The sequence below is a fragment of the Camelus bactrianus genome, chromosome 2, assembly GCF_048773025.1.
Source record: "Camelus bactrianus isolate YW-2024 breed Bactrian camel chromosome 2, ASM4877302v1, whole genome shotgun sequence".
Taxonomy (NCBI): domain Eukaryota; kingdom Metazoa; phylum Chordata; class Mammalia; order Artiodactyla; family Camelidae; genus Camelus; species Camelus bactrianus.
The window spans coordinates 63,274,326-63,296,292 of NC_133540.1; the positions used below are offsets into that span (position 1 = coordinate 63,274,326).

The following is a 21,967-nucleotide window of genomic DNA, read 5'->3' on the forward strand; positions in this document are numbered from 1 at the left end:
TGAAACGCACACAAAAAAAGTCTATGGCAAAACTGAAATGAAAACTTAGTACAATAAAAGGCTGATTAGAAAAGGGTTCAGAAACTACAAAGCCATTATATTAAAGTAGAATATGGACTAAAACTTATGGGTGACTAGAGTACATAGTTACATCTGCTACTCAAGATACCATCTTCATAAGATGTTTTTTGAGTCAAAATCAGAAGGAATGAGTGGAATTTTACCTTTGGACTTAGCACTTGGCCTTTGATGGAACCTAAGTAATTTATTCTAGTTTCATTTCATATTGTCATTGGTACTAAAACACTTTTTTGCCATTACAGGATCATGTTTACTAGGACAACTTTGCTAGTTACCCATCTCCTTTGAGGGGCCTCATCAATTATCATCAGTGTCTGTCAATACATGAGTTTGTTAACCATGTCATGGTACACATATTACAAAACTAGTCTCCAGAAGCTTATGTTATTTATATTTTTCACATAACATTTTAGGAAAATTTGAGGAAACATGGCAAGTTGGGAGAAACACATTGTTCTCATTAGTATTATTACACATTTTAAAATCACTTAATCATATCCCTCTATATTTATTGTTTTGATATATTTCAATCTTAAAAGTGATATTTTGACACCTTAACTCCACATTCCAGAGAGATGCCCCAAACTGGGCCTGTGTTCCTCATTATATAGTTTACACGTCACCAATATTCTTTTAAAATCACGTAATTGTAATATGCAAGACATGTTTCAATTCTTTTCTTTTTTCTCCCTAATTTAGCATTGTTTGACCAATTTAGTAGAATGTTGGAAACAGCAATAATTAACTGTGCCCCTTTTTAACAGTTCTGGGATAATATCTCAAAGTTCATTTGTGTAGCATGGTTGTTCTGTTATCTCTATTATGTCCTTTTGATTTTTGTCATTAGCTTCTTGAGAAGGGCAACTATGTCTTTGGTATTATCTCTAGTCAACATGCTAATATTTTATTAGGCATTATTAACTTGAGTTATTTTATAGCTTTATTGAGGTATAGCTTATTGACATATAATTTATTTATAACAAAATCTGTTTTAAATTCACAATTAAAATAATTCTATTAAGTACATACAAGCATGTAACTATGACTAAAATCTAGTTTTGAAACACTCCATCACCTCAAAAAGTTCTTGGCGCCCCTTTACCATCTTTCTCCAATTTTGCAGGGCTCCCAGACAATGACTTATCCACTTTTGATCACTATAATCTTGTCTATTCTAGAATTCTATTGTATGAAGAAGTCACATTTTGTCTATCCATTCACAAATTAATAGCTAGGTTACCATTTGTTGGCTAATATGACTCAGACTTCTGTTAATACTTTACTACAAGTTTTTGTGTGGACATGTCTTTACAATTCTGAGAAGATACATATTAGATCATTCTCTTTCTTGCCAGATTCGGAACCAACTGAGTAGCAGACAGATTTAGTAGGTAAAATTCAAAATGTCCGCCTCATTACTGAAAAAAAGTTATTTGGAGAATGTGGCTTATGCTGTAGAAAACTGGGCACTCCAGAATTATGCAGACTTGTTCATTCTGTGACAGGCATTACCGGATTACAGTAGGTTGTTCTAGTCAGCAAATTCTGCTTATAGGATTGGGAAGCAGGGCACATAGAAGTGCTGTGACATAGGAAGTTTGTCCACATGGAAACCTAGGTATAATGTCAGTTCCTCAGCATTCTCATAGCTGTTTGCTTTCTTGATCCATTGTGCTAAACCTGTAAGCCTGTAGTTAACCAGAATGTGGCTCTATCCAACAGAGGAGAAAGTCCACAATTTTCTAGGTAGTCCTGCTTTCACCTATATTATGCCTCTCCTGAGGTACAAATAATTGCTTCTTTGTAGATTCTTCCATACACACTAATAGACATTATATACTGAGCCTTCAGAGGCTCTGAAAGCCAAAACTGTCATTATTCAAATAAACTCCATGGCTACTCTATTCTCAAAAGGGAAATTTTCATTCCCTATCATATTTCCAACTACAAATTATTTCCTTCGATATTTTCTAGCATCCCCAAGAGTTCTGTAATTAAATCAGATGACATGATAAAGATATTCTACAAACAAAATACCAATAATCAGATCACCTATCTTTGAACATAAAATCTCTTGCAATACAAAATACTAAAGAAGCAATTAAAGTCCCAGAATTAAAGCCAATTTTAAGTTAAAGTGTAAAAAATGTGAAGTAAAAATCTCTTGCCCTTCTGAATTAAAGCACATACAGAGTACCAATTCACACAGTACATTTCTTTATTCTTTTCAGCCTCAGCTGAGATTGAGAACAGAATCTGTTCTCCATGATAGGATAGGATCAGGGTTCTTTCAATGCTTTGTCTCCTCTCTGGAATAGGTGTAGTCCTCTCACAGTTTCTGAATAAATGAGCTCAATATTCAGTCTCTCAATGGCCTCACTTTTTAAAAGCCCAGCATTAAGGGCACTTCAATATATATTCATTTTCATATTCTTTTTCATTAAAGGTTATTACAAGATATTGAATATAGTGCATATACATGCTGACTGGAACATTATGCGGTACACCAGAAATTGACACATTGTAACTGACTGTACTTCAATAATAATTTTTTAAAAAGAGTACATCTAAAATGATCTTCTAAAAGTTCTAATAAGTATATACAAAAGCAGTACATAGGAGAGCCCTAAGACCAACAGAGAAAACAAAACAAGAACCCTAGAAGAATTTGAAGCCTCTTGTACCAATAGGTACAACAAATACTAAACACAGCCTAAGTCCTAGTGAGATTAACATAAATACTCATGGTGAATGCCTATTTACCTAAATTTGAATTATCCAATTATCTTATTCCATTTGGTTTGCTATTAAAAAAATACCATAAACTGAGTGGCTTATAGACAGTATAAATTTATTTCTCACCGTTCTGAAGGCTGGGAAGTCCAAGATCAACGCACTAGCAAATTTGATGCCTGGTGGGGCCTGCTTCCTGTTTAATAGATGGCCATCTTTTCTCCATAACTTCAAAGGGCTAAGGGGGCAAGGGAGTTCTCTGAGGTCTCTTATAAGGTCATTAATCCCATTCATGAGGACTCCACCTTCATGACCCAATCACCTCCCAAAGTCCTCACCTCCAAATACCATCACATTGAGAATTAGGTTTCAACATACAAATTTGGGGGTACATATTCAGTCTATAGCATTTCACCCCTCACCCAGCAAATTCATATTCTTCTTGCATGCAAAATATATTCACTATATCCAAAAAGCCCCAAGAGTCTTAACTCATACTGAATCAACTCAAAAGTCTACAGTCCAGAGTCTCATCTAAATATCATCTAACTCAGATATGGATGAGACTCAAGGTACAATTCATTCTGAGACAAACTCCTTTCCAGCTGCGAATCTGTGAAATTAAACATGTTATGTGCTTAAAAAAATACAATGATGGGACATGAATAGGATAAACCTTCCTAATCCAAATGGAAGAAATAGGACAGAAAGGAGTGACAGGTCCTGAGCAAGTCCAAAACCCAACACGGAAAATTCTACTGGAACTTAAGGAACAAGAATAATTCTCTTGGGCTCAATGCTCTGCCCTCCATACAATTAGGGTGGAGGCCTTGAGTACCAAACAACTAACAATGCCAGTTGCTGATAAGGATGCAGAGTAATGGAACTCTCACTTATTGCTCATGGGAATGCAAAATTGTGAAGCCACTGTGGAAGAAGATGGGCAGTTTCTTACAAACCTAAGTGCAGTTTACCATAAAATCCAGCAGTCACACTCTTAGGTATTTACTTAAATGCCTTAATTCATTTGGACCGCTATAATAAAATACTATAGACTGAGCAGCATGTAAACAATAAACATTTATTTCCTGTAGTTCTGGAGTCTGAAAGATTAGGGTGCCAGCATGATCAGGCTGTGGTGCAGGTGCTCTTCTGTGTTGCAGACTGCCAGCTTCTCACCGCACCCTCATGTGGAAGAGGCTAGCCAAGAGTTCTGTGGGATTCCTTATGTAGGAGCACTAATCCTACTCATGAGGCTCCACTCTCATGACCTAATCCAGTCCCAGAGGCCTCATCTCCTAACACAATCACATTGGACTTCAGAATTCCAGCATGTGAATTTGAAGGGAATACAAACATTGAGACCATAGTACCCAAGTGAGTTGGAAACTTACGTTCGCACAAAGACTTGCATGTGAACGCTTATAGCAGCTTTATTTATAATTGCCAAAAATTGGAATCAATGGATGTGTCCTTCTATAACTGAATGGATAAGCAAGCTGTGGTACATCTATATAAGAGAATATTATTTGGTGATAAAAAGAAATGAATTATCAAACTATTAAAAGACATGGATGGATCTTAAGTACATATTGCTAAATAAAAGTAGCTAGTCTGAAAATGCTACTTACTACATGATTCCAATTATATGACATTCTGGAAAAGGCAAAGGTATAGTGATGGTAAAAGGAGCAGTGTTTGCTAGGGGCTTGGGAGGAAGAGAAATGAATATGTGAAGCACAGGATTTTTTTTAAGATGATTAATCTATTCTGTATTATATAATTGTGGATATATGATATATGCTTTTGTCAAAACTCATAAAAATTTACAGCACAAAGTGAATCTTAATGCATGCAAATTTTAAAGAATCATTTAGGAGGTCAGGAGATTTCAGAATGAAATGCATACTGTTTTGACAAGAGAATCTAACTGTTCTTCATATATGAATTCGTTTCACTGAAGGGGATGGGGTAAAAATTACTGACTTAAGTAATTTTGGAAATGAATAGATTTGGTGAGACTAAAGGTAAAAAATAAACTATACAAAGCACTGTACTCCAGTTGACAAAGTTTCTTCTCATGGGGATCCAAATTAACAATTATGGTGCCACTATACATGAATACTGGAACTGAATCATTAAATAAATGAATATCAAATGATTGAAACCAGCCTTCTCACTGGTGCAGAAGGAGTATATAGATAAGCAAGGTGAGGAGGCTAGAATAATCTATGCGTCAATAGATCAGAGTTAGGAACATCATCATGAGTTCATGTTTACCTTAATATCGATATGAACAGTTACACACACACACGAACACACATGCACATGGATTTGTATATACACATACAGTTCCTCTGTCAACTGAGAAGGCTTAGAAACAACAACATCCCAGTAGCAACAAGCACACATAGTGCCAGATCTTGGTTACTAGTACCATTCTCCAAGGAAAGGAAACAGAGTGTATTTTAATATGGGATAGTTGTATCTACCACCATACGCTTGACATAAATTCTGTTAGCCAAATACTTTCCAAGTAATCAATGCATAGTATTATATTACCATTCACAATTAAAAGTGAAAGTTCCACTCAATGAGTAAACTATAGTATGGGTTTTAATGTAACAGAGTATATACAAAAAGTTAATTCATACTGTTTCAGACTGCATATTGTAACTAATCTCTAAGACATTACCAGTTGTCAAATTTTTGTATAGAATCCAAGAATATTCATAATTATCTGAAAAGGATATAAAAATACTAATGTCTCCCATGCTTTCCATTTATAAAATTGTATGAGGTTGTGTTTCCTTCATATATTTCAAAGCAACACAATATATTGCAAGAAATTATAATGCAGAAACAAACATAAGAATTCAGTTCGATTTCATTAAGCCAGATGTTAAAGTGTTTGCAAAAATGTGAAACAACTGTCACTTTTCTCACTGCATTTATCTTTGTTTTAGAAAATATAATCAGTTTTTATAAAAATATGCTACTTATGTCAACATGTGATGGAACACATATTGGAACCTAGCCACTCTCCTATTTTCAAAAAATCCATTTAATTTAAAATAGAGTAAATCATTGATAATTTAGTCCACATAAGCAGAATTTTGTGGTACCCTCAATATTTTAAGAAAGTAAAGGAATCTAGAGATCAAAAAAATGTGAGAACTATTGGGCTACCACATACGTAGGCCAAGACTTGAAAGGAGGTCCATGAACCCTAACTAGGTTCTGCCTTCAATAAGCCAGACTGCTTCACTCCTGTATTTTGCATTTATTTTGCTATTGTTCTCCCTTTATAAAACTAGTTAAAAGCTTTAGCTGTGTAAATGAGTTTCATGGGAAGTGTGTTGTTTATGACAAGGCTAGAGCTTTGAAGGTTTCATGGATGGTGAGAGTTTGGCAGTAATGTTTGGCATGAGAGAAACTTGAGGGAAGACAAAACTTGGGAGACCTGCTTGGGGCTGCTTCATCCAGTTGTCTATATACCCAATTAGAGTTTCGTTTTCTGATTTTGAGGTTTTGTTCTTAAATAGGGAAATCTGTGTACAGATAGAGCTAATGTCAGCATTTTACCTTTCATGATTATTTTTATTAAGCCTTTCATAAAAAAAAATTAAATATTTTCCAGTAGAGTCACCTATCTACTCCACCTTGACAGTGAATCTGAGCACTAATGCAGGGTATCCAACAGTTTTTCTTCACCAGAAGAGGAGGCAGCACAATATCAGATAAAAACTCAGCAATAGTCTTCCCTAGGGGAGCTAGTACTCAAGGCTGATGTTTTTTCCCTACTGTATCCTGCACTATAAGGAACTATAAGATTTTGAAGACAAAAAAAAAAAAAGAGGAATTTATATCTTTATTTCCATAAAATAAAACAGGAAAAATCTCAAGGGAAAGGATATTTCAGATGTTTAGCATATTCAAAATAAAGTAATATGACTCAGGTATTAGGAATGACATAAATTTTGGAATCTTCAAATAGTTTTCATCAAAATATGTCCCCAAAATATTTTATTCTACTCAATTTTGATAATATTATAGAAGTCAGCTACTGATGAATGAGCATAAGATGCAAAGAGAAAGGCTTTGACCTAGTAGACTATTATTAATTAGTTTGATTTGGTTAAACACTGTCAGCATCAACTAATTAATGACAACAACAAATTGAGAGGAAGAAATGAGCAGATGAGAAGCTACCATATGCTCATGCCACGCTCTTAATTGATAATAAGTAAGTAATTATGGAATAGAAGAAAATGTTAATTCATATGTCTATGGCATTTGAAATGCCTGTTTATAAAGCCGTGTCATTTATAATGGATACTGTTCCACTTGGCCCCTGAATTAGCTAGAAGTATTGAGGGCAAAGGAAAGAACTCACTCTAATGTTTTCTAACTCATCATCAGACACTGACCACATTTATTAAGCACTTTTAAAAATATGCACTCAATGGACAAATATGGAATTAATAAACAAAAACTTTACCTCTATTTTCTTATTCATGGTCCCAAGACAACAAGGATGCTCATTGTTGTGGGGCATTGATCGAGTTGGCTATGGATGGTGATGGATGAGATATTAGCAGCACCTCTTAGACACGGCTTGACTGCTTCTAGTCCTCAGACTTTAGTTCCTTTTTCAAACAAGAAAGCCAGGGGATTAGGTCTGGGTTCAAAATGTTATTCACATTCTACAAACAACAGATTTCTGACCCCTAAATTTTGCTTTTTTAGCTTTCTGTTTTACCCAGTCTACTTTTTTCTATCTTTTCATTATAAGTACATGAATTTCTTTGCTTGTCCAACTCCCCTAAGGATTTTACTTCACATTAGAGGACTATTTCCTTTTGATTTATTCATCCTAGAGGTCAGTGATTAGAAATAGAAGCCAATTTCCTATTGTCTCAACTAGTTTGCTTCTTTCAGTGAAAAAAAGAAAAAAGAAGCCAGCTAGCAACACTGAATTGAAGTGATCTTTAAAATGTTATTTTCACTGTCATTCCATTTTATTAACATGGTACCCGCCTTTTATAAACAAATCTGACATTGATCTTCCTTAACCATTTTATGGCGAGGTAATGAATTAGATGAAATTTAGAGGAAATTCCTACTCAGATATGGTATTGATTCCTCAGACTACCTAAAGTAAGTGCATTTCCAGTACTGGATAAAATTCGATTAAACACTTAATATCAAAGAATGCCAATGTTTATTTTCATTAAAGCAGGCAAATAAACTACATGTCCAATACCACAAGATGTGCCTTAAAGGCATAAAAAATGATTAGCCTCCTTCACTTGAATTTCATCAAGGAATTTGAAATGATATGACAAGTAATATATTATCCAATAAGCAAGTTCAAGAAAATGTTTCCTGCGTTAGTTTTCTAGGGCTGCTAGAAAAAAGTACTAGAGACTGGATGGCATAAACAATGGAAAATTTTTTCTCATAGTTGTGGACAATATAAATTCTAGGTCAAGGTTTTAGTAGGGCTGGTTTCTTCTGGGGCTCCTCTTAGCTTGTAGACAGCATCTTCTCCCTGTGTTCTCACATGGTCTTTGCTCTGTGGTTTTCTATGCCCACATTTCTCCTTCTTATAGGGAAATCAGTCATATTAGATTAGGGTCCACCCTAATTACCTCCTGTTAACTTAATTACCTCTTTAAAGACCCTATTTCCAAATAGAGTCACATTCTGAGCAAGGATTTCTTTATATGATATAGAAGACCTAACAATAATAAAAACATTTACTTCCAGAAAATTCAAACATTTCATGCAATTCAATAACAAACAAACAAACAAAAACAATCAAAAAATGGGCAGAAGACCTAAATAGACATTTCTCCAAAGAAGACATACAGATGGCTAATGAGCACATGAAAAGATGCTCATTAACACTAGTTATTAGAGAAATGCAAATTAAAACTACAGTGAGGTATCACCTCACGCCAGTCAGAACGGCCATCATAAAAAGTCTACAAATGAATGCTGGAGAGAGTATGGAGAAAAAGGAACCCTTCTATATTGTTGGTGGGAATGTAAATTGGTGCAGCTACTGTGTAGAACAGCGTGGAGATTCCTTAAAAAACTAAAAATAGAGTTACCATATGATTGGCAATCCCACTCCTGGGCATATATCTGTAGAAAACTCTAATTCAAAAGGATATATACATCCCAGTGTTCACAGCAGCACTATTTACAATAGCCAAGAAATGGAGCAACCTAAGTGTCCATTGACAGATGAATGAATAAAGAAGATACCACATTGTGTGTATACACACACACACACACACACACACACACACACAATGGAATATTACTTATCCATAAAAAGAATGGAATAATGCCATTGGCAGCAACATGGATGAATCTAGAGATTACTATACTAAGTGAAGTAAGTCAGACAGAGAGAGAAGTATCATATGATTTCACTTACATGTGGAATCTAAAACAAACAAACAACTTCCACAGTTGAGTTAACACATAGGATTCGAAGATTATATATTACTAAGCAGAACAGCTGTACTAAGGATCATTACTATACTACCAGCAAGTAGGTGTACCTAAGCCATAGTAAGAATTTCTCTGTTTAAAGTACAAACTTTTCATGTCAAATGAAAATAAATACAGACATTTGTTACCCTACTTCTGATGATGTGGCTTAACAAACATGGAAACTAGTCTCTGCTGGGTCAAGTCAAGTGCAGGGTTTTTTTTGGGGGGGGGTTAGCGTCAAGGGAGAAGGAACAGTTTGAGAGCTAATTCTCTCTGAAAAAATGGTTAATGTGGATATTTGTGCCTTGTACTACAATTAGGCTCACTCTAGTAAAAATCAGTACAAATTATTTGAGTTATTTACAGAAGAAGCCACAAAAGTCTTCAATGAGAGGTTTACCACAAGCATCTAAAGATGGCTAGACATTCATAGTTTTAAATCATAGCATGATTTTTTACTGTGGTTACTACTTAGGACACAGTTTTCTAGCTGAATTCCTCAGAATTCTTCCCATTTTACTTAATATTAGGTACTGGGTGCTTAATTTTCTTGACCTAGCTACATCTGGCTTGACTTCTCTTGCTTTTTCTGCATTGGCCCATGCTTGACTTTAAGAACACAGGAGGAAACACTTCAGCAACTTCAAAGCCACAAGCCAAATCAGGGTATGTGAAATAGGTTTATTCATGGGCTCATAGTAGCATGTAGGCTAGAAAAGACTCAGGTAGTAGGATCCCTGAAGTCAAAACTACTGGAGAATGTAACAGCTGTTTTTGCGGCAATGCAAGTGTTGTAACTCCATGGCACACTAAGCGTCCCTTGGCAACACTAGGACTTGATGTAAGTCGTAAGACAGAGAATCAGAACAACTCCCATGCCCCCAGGAAACACATACACTAAGGCACACACATTTTCCCAACAGAAAGCATAGCATCACAGTAAATGTCGGTTTATAGAGGTGAGGAAAGCAGAGCATATTATAAAAGAGAAACTATAAGAGGAGTATCATTTTATTTTGATCTGAACACACACACACACACACACACACACACACACACACACACACACACAAAACATTTGGTAGTCATCTTGTAGCGTTTAAGGGAAAAAGAAACACCAGCCTGGTGAGGTCACTTTCAGTCTTCCTTTTGTGAGCTTCTCTTGAGATGTTCATAGTGACTTTGTTTTTATTCTTTTTTTTCTGTTTCAAACATTTTTCTACTAAGTACCCTCTCCCTGTAGAAAACCTTAAAAGTAAAACTATGAAACAAAATTAAAATTCATAATTTAAAAGCTATGGGAGATACTGAGGTTATTTGAGGATAGGCATAATCACCAGAGTATTTGATTTATTTGATTTTGGAGCTTCAGTAATTAGGCAAGACATACTAGAACACGATAAGTAATACTGTTCCAGAAAAAAATGTATTATCATAAAATTCTTAGGAAATAAATGTACCCTTAAAAATGGCTGTGTAAAGGCCTACAAAAAATTTAATTTTGAATAATTATCAAATGTTCCTGATTTTAACAAAAGCAGGGATTTTGAATATTAATATTTGCAGTGATAAGTGTAAGTCTTGAGAAGACTCTTAGAAAGTATAAGGATTTTAAAGTATTTTAAATGTTTCTAATATATTCAAATATTAAGACCAATGTGTTTTGTCTTGTAAAAAATAATTGATCAAAATAAGGCTACATGATAGTCTTATATTTTGTATAACTTGATAATAATAACAATCAGAATTGTACCCATAAATATTAATTTTAACATAATTCAGAATGATAAACTATCCAGTAGTCTAATGATAAGAAAAGAAGCTTAAAACATATTGATCTCTATGCTCCTTAGAAGATCCAGCTCATGATATCAACTTTGTAATGAGCTTGAGTCTCTAGACACAGCTATACAAATACACAGAAAGAGAGACTAAGTGAAAAGAACAGATACCAAAAGTGAAAATGTGTTTTCTGTTGGCAATCTCATACACTAACACTGCATTTTTTTATCTATAAACTCTCAAAAGCCTAACTAGTTATTAACTGATAAAAGGTGAAAAAAATTTCCCATAGGATCATAAAACTTAAAGAGAAATAAAAGTAGAAGTGAATAAAAGAAAGATGTAACTTTTCCTTTAGAGAGAAAAAAAAGACTATCTTCTTGTTTCAGAGGAAATGAAATCTATTTTTATATGACACAGACTGAATTGATAATGATATGAACATCAGTAAGCGTTGTATAGGACATTTCTTTGTTATATTTTTGTTATTTTGCTTTAGCAGATAGGAATGGAGAGTAAGTGTTGGCATATTTACCAAATGCAGGCAAAAGCAGGCAATAATCTGGCAGCAAGACTAGTTGATTTATAGTATTACTCAACTTTGTTTCATTAAAGCACGATTAGGGGATGAGAAGGTATAAATTGGGAGTTTGAGATTTGCAGACACTAACTACTATATATAAGATAGATAAACAACAAGTTTCTTCTGTATAGCACAGGGAACTATATTCAGTATCTTGTAGTAACCTGTAATATAAAAGAATATGAAGAGGAATATATATATATGTTCATGAATGACTGAAACATTATGCTGCACACCAGAAATTGACACAACACTGTAAACTGACTATGCTTCAATTTAAAAAAGCAAGATTAAAGAGTTAAATTAAAGTAAAATTAAGTTAAATTAAAGAGTTAAAGATTAAAGAGAAGCACAATAACAACCAAGTATCAGTATATTTTTTGTTACAAACAGCAAAAGGCCTGGGTGAAATTTACTTAAAGAAAAACGTATTTGTTAGTTTAAAACTGAAAAGTACAATGTATATTAATCTTAATTATGAATTGATACAGGTCTCAAATTATGTAAACATGAAGTGAATGTGCCATCTCTAATCTTTCTAAACTGCATCCCTAAAGTGGGCTCTATTCTCAAGCCTGTATTATTTACAGAATAATTGTCACATTTCGTCCGGTACATCTTCTCTTGTCTACATCGTCCAGTAAGAGTCTTCTTTCCCTGATAACTCAAGGAAAAGCTCTAGAATTGAATTACAGTGGCTTGATTGGTTGACTTGGGCCATGTCCTTCATCTATCAAGCTATCTTGGTCAGCAGAAGACAGACTGAGTAACTCAGCAGAGGTCATAAGTTTCACAATTAGAATTGGGGATAGAATAAGTTTCATTGGAAGTACCTTGGATACTTTCCCCACAACAAATTAAAGTACTGATGCTAAAATAATGAGTGGATGGATCTGTGCTACTAAATAACAAATGTGCACTACCTTTCACAACCTTGAGTGAAATAGAGTCCTGACAAATGTTCCTTGACCCCTGCGTTATCCCAAGACTCACGTGAAAAGAATAACAACAGTCACTGTAACAAATGGCTAAAACCAGGTTTCTGTGACTCATATCCTATTTATCTGAATTCTGTTTTGACAATGAACCTTTAGTCTATTCCCTGAATAAACAAGCGAAGCTTAGAACCCAAAAACAGCCAAGCTAAGCATCAGAAGGTGTCACTACCATTATATATGTAATCACCCACATACTTTTCATTTCAGAATTATTAGCTTTCCCTATAAAATATTAAATGATCCTGATTTTGAATAGACTGCTGTTGGATGCTTAATTTTGCCAGGGTAGTTTAAGGTAAGATGTTTACACACACACCACCCACCCAACCACACACACTCACAGACACAGACACACATTTTTTTTTTTTTTAATTTCAGCTAAAACTGAGATAATCTAAACCAGGTACATTTTAGAATATTTATTCTATTGGGAGATAGGCACTGATGCATGCACAATGGATGCCCTCAAAATATGACCTTGTTTCTGCCTTTAAGGAACTCTCATTCTAACAATAATGGTAAGATTACTGGTAGTCACTGATGCTTCATAAGTTCCTGGTAATTTATCTGGCAATAACTCACTTAATCTTCATATCAAGTCTGTATTTTAAGGACTATTATTTTAAGGAGTGAGGAAGCAGTGGCGTAACAAAATGAGCTAATAAGTAGTAGATTCAAATTTAGGGCCTCTGATTCCAAAGACAGATTTCTTAACTATTCTGTGGTACTCTACAGTCTACTAGGAACAAAACAGAAATAGAGCATCACTCTAGGGGGAAGAAAACTCATAAACATGTATGTTTCAGTAGAAATAATGTGTCAGAGCAGATGTATGATTATGGTAGGAGAAATTCAGGTAATGAGTCCATAATCCAATTGGAAATTGAAGGCATCATTTTCTCTTTGTGATGATTCTAGCATGGTTTGTAGATCGAGCCTATTAGCTTTTGTGTCCTCAGTTTGTTTCCAAGATATTTATTAAGCAAGTAATTATGGAGAATGCACTATTATTTAGAGTCTCATTTCTGAAAGGCACTAATAAAAACAAGTTATGATATTATAGTACAGGTGCTATCATGAAAATTAAAAGGTTCTACGTTAACATTACCTGGTCCTCAAGAAAGTAGGAGACAAGGTACAAGCTTGAGTAGTTCACTAGCAGACCAGTTTGCAGCAATAAGATGATAGTAAAATGGGGTGGAAAGTGTCAGAGAGTAAAAAGGTAGACTAGAATCTTTCCTGTCATGTCAACAAGTTTGTATTTTAAAACTAATTACAAAGTTAAGAGTGAACATTTTTAGGCAGCAGATTGGTCTGGATGTATTGGTGAATAAAATAGAAACAACAGGAAAAAAATTTTAAACAGCTTCTGCCCTCACAAAGCTTACATTCTTACAGCAGTTATAGAATATAAACAAATGATAAGTAAATTGAATAGCATTCTACATGATAACAAATATAATGGAAAAAGAGAAAACTGTAGCAAGGAAGGATGAAGTCGGTTGAATGGTGGGGGTGGGGCTGGTTACACTTTTAAATGGAGTCATCAGGATGGGCTAATTAAGAAAATGTCATTTAAAAAAAGGACTTGGATCCTCAAAAAACTAGGAATAGACTTACTATATGACCCAGGAATCCCACTCCTGGGAACCCAGGAGTATCCAGAAGGAACCCTACTTCAAAATGACACCTGCACCCCAGTGTTCATAGAAGCACTGTTTACAATAGCCAAGACATGGGAACAGCCTAAATGTCCATCAACAGATGACTGGATAAAGAAGAGGTGGTATATTTATACAATGGAATACTATTCAGCCATAAAAACCGACAACATAATGCCATCGTAGCAACATAGATGTTCCTGGAGAATGTCATTCTAAGTGAAGTAAGCCAGAAAGAGAAAGAAAAATACCATATGAGGTCGTTCATATGTGGAATATAAAAAATAAATAAATGAATAAATAAATAAATAAATACAAAACAGAAACAGACTCATAGACATAGAATACAAACTTGTGATTGCCAAGGGGGCGAGGGGTGGGAAGGGACAGACTGGGATTTCAAAATGTAGAATAGATAGACAAGATTATACTGTATAGCACAGGGAAATACATACAAGATCTTATGGTAGCTCACAGCAAAAAAAAAAAAAAATGTGACAATGAATATATATATATATATGTTCATGTATAACTGAAAAATTGTGCTCTACACTGGAATTTGACACAACATTATAAAATGATTATAACTCAATAAAAAAGTTAAAAAAATAATAAATAACTAAATAAATAACTAAATAAAAAACACTTGGCAAAGAAAAGGTTAGCCATGTGGGTATATGAACAAAAGATAAATAACTGCATTTACCCAGAAAATCTAGGACACCATTAGTCAAAATATTGTTTTAAATTCAGCAAAGAATATCTTAATTAGTATGACTTTTTGTAAATAAAATACACACCTTTTGTCTTATAAATGATGTTTTGCAGTTATATTTTCAGTTAATTTCTGGAGGCTGATACTGTTTTCATCCTTCATAGCTCCCAGCACAGAATAGTTGTGTACTGAATGTTTGTTCTATGTATGCATCTGTAACCGAGCAGGATCCTATGGGGCCTTCCCAAAACAAACCTCCCACTCCCCACCATGTCCTCTGCCTGCCTCTTATTTGTTGAAAAAATTTAGCCTCCTAGGCCTTCGCTGAGTTCCAACGGATAAATTTAATCAGAGAAGAAAATGTGGAAACAAAGGAAAGCAGCCAGTAAGACAAAATAATAATACTCTAGCCATTAAACAAGGTCGAGGGCCTTCAGTTCCTTCTCAAGTACTGTAGATAACCTTCTGAGCCAAATCCCTTGAGCTGTTTTTTAGATACTGTCACCTCCACCATGTGGAAGAAGTTAACTGTCTGTTTCCCACAGCATGTAGACTCTAGACCGATTGGAACCAGAAGGCTGATGATGTTGACTCCTGATTACCTCACCACTAACCAGTCAGAAGAATGACCATGAGCTGATCACACATCCCACAACATTCTTCCTTTCCCTGTCTTCAAAAACCTTTCCCTAAAAGCCATGGGAGTTTGGGTCTTTTGAGCATTAGCTACCTGCACTCCTTGCTTGGCACCCTGCAATAAATATTGCACTTTCCTACACCACAACCCAGTGTCAGTAGATTGGCTTTACTGTGCTCATGTGAGCAGACGCAAGTTCAGTTTGGTAACACATCTATGAGTGCTTAAATAACACCATTTTCTCACTTACTTTTCCCATATGTACTACTCAAGTGATCTTTTATAAATCACTTTCTCATCCAAGTTTAAATGTAATATTTTATCTAACTTAGCCTCACAGGTGAATAATTCTGGATTCAGAGAATGTAGGCGTCAAGGTCAGGCACAGTATGATTTGGTTCAGTGTACATTCCATTACAATGGACTTTCTGGAGTTCTAGGTGAGATAAATGACTGTGAGGGTATGTTATGGTGGTTTCTGATTTTTAAAATATTCTCCTGAAATCCCTGAATATGATAAAGTCAAAGCCTGCTATTTATTCAATATATTGATTCAAAGGGAAAGTACTATTTTCATACATTTTAATAATTAGCAATAAGAATTATGAATTGATCAATATTTCTTTTGGGAAGGTTTTTTCTTTTAAAGTGTATAACAATCATAAGAAAATCTTATGAAAGCAATAGTTGCAGTAATTTCACTTGTCTACTGCTTTACAGAAACATGATTAGTAAATACTGTTTAGTGTTTCTTAACTCTTTGGATTGAGTTAACATTAGTGTTTCCTGACTCTCTAAATTGATTTATATCATATTTATGGACTCCTAGAAGCAATATTTTTTGAGTGGATATATATCCTTCAATATTTTAGAAAGGTAACCAAAACATGTACTTCTTCAGAGGTCACTAAAATATACATTTTTTTCATAAGCACTGTTGTTTCCAGTGTCTTAATTATGAACTACTAAGATTTAATGGGTAAGATACATGTGGTGAACTATATAATACTAGGAAATATAAAAGGGATATTTACAATAATATTTCCCAGCACAGTTTTAATATATTACACTTTTTAAATGTATTAAACTCTAGAAGACTGACTTGGTTTACACTATATGAATGACTATATGTAAATTAAAAGAATCCTTCTTAGTGAATTGTTAAGACGACCCAAAATTATGTAATTTGAAATAGAGAATGAGAGAAAAGGTAACTTTCAGATATATGTATATATCTACAAATGTTTTCCTTAAAATAATTAAACATGTGTCAGCTAATTCTATACATAAAAACAGTCTTACACAGTTAACTGAATTTACTATTTAAAAAAACCCAAACATAATGGAGATTTTTAAGTACTTTCAATGTGAAACAGGATTTGAAAGTGAATTTCAGTTTTCAACCTTTCATTTGACTTAAGTTTATTTATGTACTTACTGCTAAAGATTTCAATATAAAAGGCTATATTTTGGTATTAGACAGATAATCAACTGAAAGGGAACACAGGGAAGAACAAGAACTCAACTTGGTTGGTCCAATAGCCAATTCTGTACAATCTCATTGTATTTGTTGCCATTCTTTCAACTCATGGTCTATTTATTTTACTATCACACTGTTGAGAGAGGAACTAAAACACATGTTCCACAAAGACTGTGTGGTCATCTGTTATGTAACCCAAAGACAGAGTGTACTAGGCTGAATCCAAAGTTGCCCCTAGTAATCCTCATCTCTTGGTATTCCCCCCTACCCCTTAAATAAAGGGAGGATCTAGTGACTTAATTCAAGTGAACTGAATACAAAAAAATGTTATGGAGGGGGGAGGGTATAGCTCAGTGGTAGAGTGTGTACTTAGCATGCACAAGGTCCTGGGTTCAATCCCCAGTACCTCCATTAAAAATAAATAAATAAAGCTGATTACCTACCCCCCCAAAAAAATTTTATGAGATATCACTTCTTTTAATTATTATTATTATTTAGTTAAAGTTTTTCAATTTTTGTGGTAAATGCATACAACTAAAATTTATAAGCTTAATCATTTTTAGGTGTATAGATCAGCAGTATTAAATACATTCATAACATTGTACAATTACCACCACCATCCATCTCCATATCTCTTTTTATCTTGTAAAACTGAAACTTCACACTCATTAAACAATAACTCCCCATTTCCTCCCACAGCCTTTGGCAGCCACCATTCTACTTTTTGTCTCTAGGGTTAGGACTACTCAAAGTATCTCATATAAGTGGAATCTTATAGTATTTGTCTTTTTGTGACTGGTTTATTTCACTTGGCATAATATCCTCAAGCTTCATCCTTGTGATAACATATGTCTGAATTTCCTTCCTTTTTAAGGCTGAATAGCATTCATATATATATAACATTTTGCTTATCTATTCGTCAGTAGATGGACACTTTGAATGCTTCCACATTTTAGCTATTGTGAATAATGTTGCTATAAATACGAGTGTACAAATATCTTTTCAAGATTCTGTTTTCAATTCTTTTGGGTACACATCTGGCAATAGAATTGCTGGCTATATGATAATTCTGTATTTAATTTTGTGAGAAACTGCCATATTGTTTTCCACACTGGTTGTGAGTACGGTATTGAAGTCTGAAATTATTTTTTTAGAACTAACTATTTCTCCCTTTAATTCTGTCAATTTTTGTTTCATATATCTTAATGATCTGTCATCAGGTGCAAAATGTTTATAAATGTTACATCCTCTTGCCATTTTGAAACTTTTATTAAGATATAATATCCTTTTTTGTTACTTGTACTCCTTTTGAAGTTTATTTTGGCTCATATTAGTATAGCCACCCTTTCTCTCCTTTTGTTAATATTTGAATAGAATATCATTTTGCATCCTTTCACTTTCAATCTATATGAATTATTTAAATATTTATGCAATATTTAAATTCCTTTCTCATTTCCTTTTTTGTATATGCTATAACTATTTTCTTTGTGATTATCATGAGGGTTATATTTAACATTGTAACGTTATAAAATTCTAATTTGAATTTATACCAGTGTAACTTCAATAATAAACAAAATCTCTAATCCTCTGAATTTTCATCCCCACTCCTTTTGGTTGATGATGTCACAAAATTACAACTTTATACATTGTATGCTCCAAAACATAATTATTTTAAGTGCATTAATTAGTCTCTTAAATTATGTAGAATAATTAATGTAGAGTTACAAACCAAAGTTATAATAATACTATTAGACTAATAATTGTTTTTAAAAATATTAGTTTCTTAAATCATGTAGAAAACAAAAAGTGGACTTACAAACTGTTGTTTCATTAATACTAACATGTTGTATACCTTAAACTTATACAATGTTATTACATTAAATATATTCATTAAGTATATTACATTAAATATATTCAATTAAAAAACTGAAATGCATCACTTCACAGGGCCCAATTGTACTCCCCACAATTTGGAGAATGTTATAGATATTCATTTATTTTTTATTTATTGAATCACTTATATTTTCTTATTCTAAAAGATTTTCGGATCAACTTGCAACAGCAGTAGTAACAAAATAATTTACTAAATTTACTGAAAACTAAGAAATAAATTGTTAGATATACCCATCCCCAGATTTAAAATAAATGCCCTAAACAAAAGTTTAGTCCACTCAGTAATGGTTCAAGTTATACTAATACATCTTCTCCGCAAAAGGAAAGGGATCATGTTTTTGGAGTCCATCTCAACACACAGTTTTAGTATAGAAAGGAAGGGAAATCTGTGCTTTTAATGTGGCATATAGAGCACTTAATGGGATGTATTTTCTTTTTCCTCCTTATCTTTTAAAAGAAATTTGTCCAAAGCTAGCCTCTGAATATGTATTTTTTCCATTAAAATAATACAAAACTCTTTTTGACATGATATTGCTGACAATATTCATGCCACTCTCTGGCTCAGTGAAGTGCAGGAGAGCAGTATTATCATTATTATACCTGGAAGACAATCTGTCTGCTATTCTTCCTGGAAGGAGATACTGTACAATACTTGAAAAAGTTTTCACAAAAGTGTTTGTCCTCCTCTAAAATAATTACGTTTATTTAATTCCTTACCAAATATTTTATAGATTTTTTGAAAGATTAATTTTTATCATCATAGAGACTTAAGGTAATAAAAATTATAGAGCAAAGCTGAAGAATAGAATGACAAAATAGCAGGGTGTGCTAAGGCACCATCAGCCATTTTTTTTTTGCAAAATAGCACTAATTGTGGCTCTTGCAATTAGAAACAATGCTATGCATCCCCAGATTGGCATGACTATATAAATGCCTATCTCTGCAGAAATTTTAAATCACTATAATTTCATTCTGGATTTTGATTACCATAATTATACTCTATTAAAACAATTAATTCAAAAGAAAATAATACCAAAGTGGATGAGTTCTATTTTTTGGTTCAATTATGTTGTTATTGAGGTAAGTATAGTCACAATGAATTGGGATGGCAAAGTTTTTGACTGAAATTGTCTTTTATTTGTGGTTCTCTTTTACACTAAAAGAGTGATGAAATTTGAATATTAGGAAAGAGTTTAGAGTTCAGAGGTTAATGTCTCTGTATATATGCATCCATGCCAATTTTCCCCTAACTTTCTTCTAATGGGAAAAAAGAATTCCAAAAGAACTGGATTATCCAATTAGATTAAATTTTTCACTCCTGTATTTATTTCATTCTTTACTTTTCAATTATTCACAATATGATTAATATTCTTTCAGAGGATGATCTCTTTTTGGTGTGCCTGTGTGTGTGTGCTTTCTAGATCCTATTAGACCATAAGTTATTTGAAAGAAGAAATCATAGTCTGTGTGTTTTTCATTCTGTTTGAGTGATCCCCATCATACTTCTGACTCTCTCTGTCTCCCTCTCACACACACTCACAATGCATGAACACACACGCACACAAACCCAGAAGAGCTCATTCATTGAGAAACTATGAAAAAATGTAGTGAATAATAGGTGAACAAGTAAATAGCAATAGAAGTAACAAAAAAAAGATGCATATATCATATGAATGATGCAATTTGTGAAGATTTTCAAGTGTCTGATAAAAGTGAGGGGGAAATGGCATGATGATACAGGAAGAACATGAGGAACAGGAAAGGAAATCAAACTGAGAATTACTTTTATCTCCATGTAAAGACGACTTCTGGCCATCCACATAGAAAGGAATATAACGCTGTCAGGTGGCTGCCTGCTCTGCACAAGGGAACTGTTTGCAGTCTAAGGGTGAGCTATTGCCACCGAGCACTGGGCTCTGAATAGTGGAGGGAGCTGCAGAAACCTTGGTGAAAGGAAGGAGACTCAATGTGGAGCACACATTTAATTCCATCCCTGAAATTTTGGCTACCTGCTTCACAAGAACAATATTGAACACGTCGTGAGAAGGTGGGAAAGAATGTGCACGTGTGAGTAATCTGTGCAGGAAAAAGAAATGACATTAGGTATCACAGGGAGAAAAGGACCTAAAACAGGAAAATAGATGCTTACAAAGTCATTGAAAGAAACCGAGTCATCGAAGTCAGGCACACTAACTGGACTGCTGGATCCAGGGCTATAACCGCTGTGCCTGCAGCCTGGAAGTGCTACAATTTCTACCTCTGCTGCTCCAATACAAATGCCACATCCATGAAGTTATTGACTAAACATTGGGACATGGAGCTTCACCACCACAAAGTTACCTGTTTGTGAAGACTCTCTTGTCAACCACATCACTATCGGAAGACGGCTTCTACCTCACTTCCTTCTTCGGAATATCACAGATCTGCATCTCCCTGGAAGGACCAAACTTTCATTCACAATCTTAAGTTCTATGTATTCTGAAAAGTGTAATTTTGTCTTTCTAATTCTTGTGATAAGAGAAAATACTGAAGGGATTGAGAAGAGATTCCATCTGACAACGGGCAGTATCCAACACAAAAGGCTGATTTATTTAACAAGAGAGTTATTTGTTCTTTCCATTCTTCTCTGTTATCCTGTTGATAAGCATTCACATTGAACACAATTATTTTTATGCTCTGGGCTTATTCCAAATGGTTTTCCCACACATTTCTTTACTAGATGTTGTCGCAAATATTCCCTTCTTTCAATTTTGCACGTTTTGACTTTAAGGTCTGCAACCATGAACCTGGAAGATCCTTATCTGTGTCCATCTACCTCATGCAAAGTGGACAAGATAATGGTCTTCTTTGTGGGAGAATTTCTCTATAGTATTTCTGACTATCAACATCATACC

General features: G+C 34.1%; 1 long non-coding RNA gene across 1 annotated transcript in view; it reads right to left on the reverse strand.

The window, feature by feature from the left end:
* Positions 1-21,502, reverse strand: part of LOC123616488 (uncharacterized) — a 161,842-nt gene extending 140,340 nt beyond the window's left edge. The window contains exons 1-2 of the long non-coding RNA XR_012499508.1: positions 21,414-21,502; positions 7,316-7,463 (exon numbers count right to left, since the gene is read on the reverse strand). This is a non-coding gene — a long non-coding RNA (uncharacterized LOC123616488). The remainder of the gene's footprint in view (positions 1-7,315; positions 7,464-21,413) is intronic.
* Between the last annotated feature and the right edge of the window lie 465 nt (positions 21,503-21,967).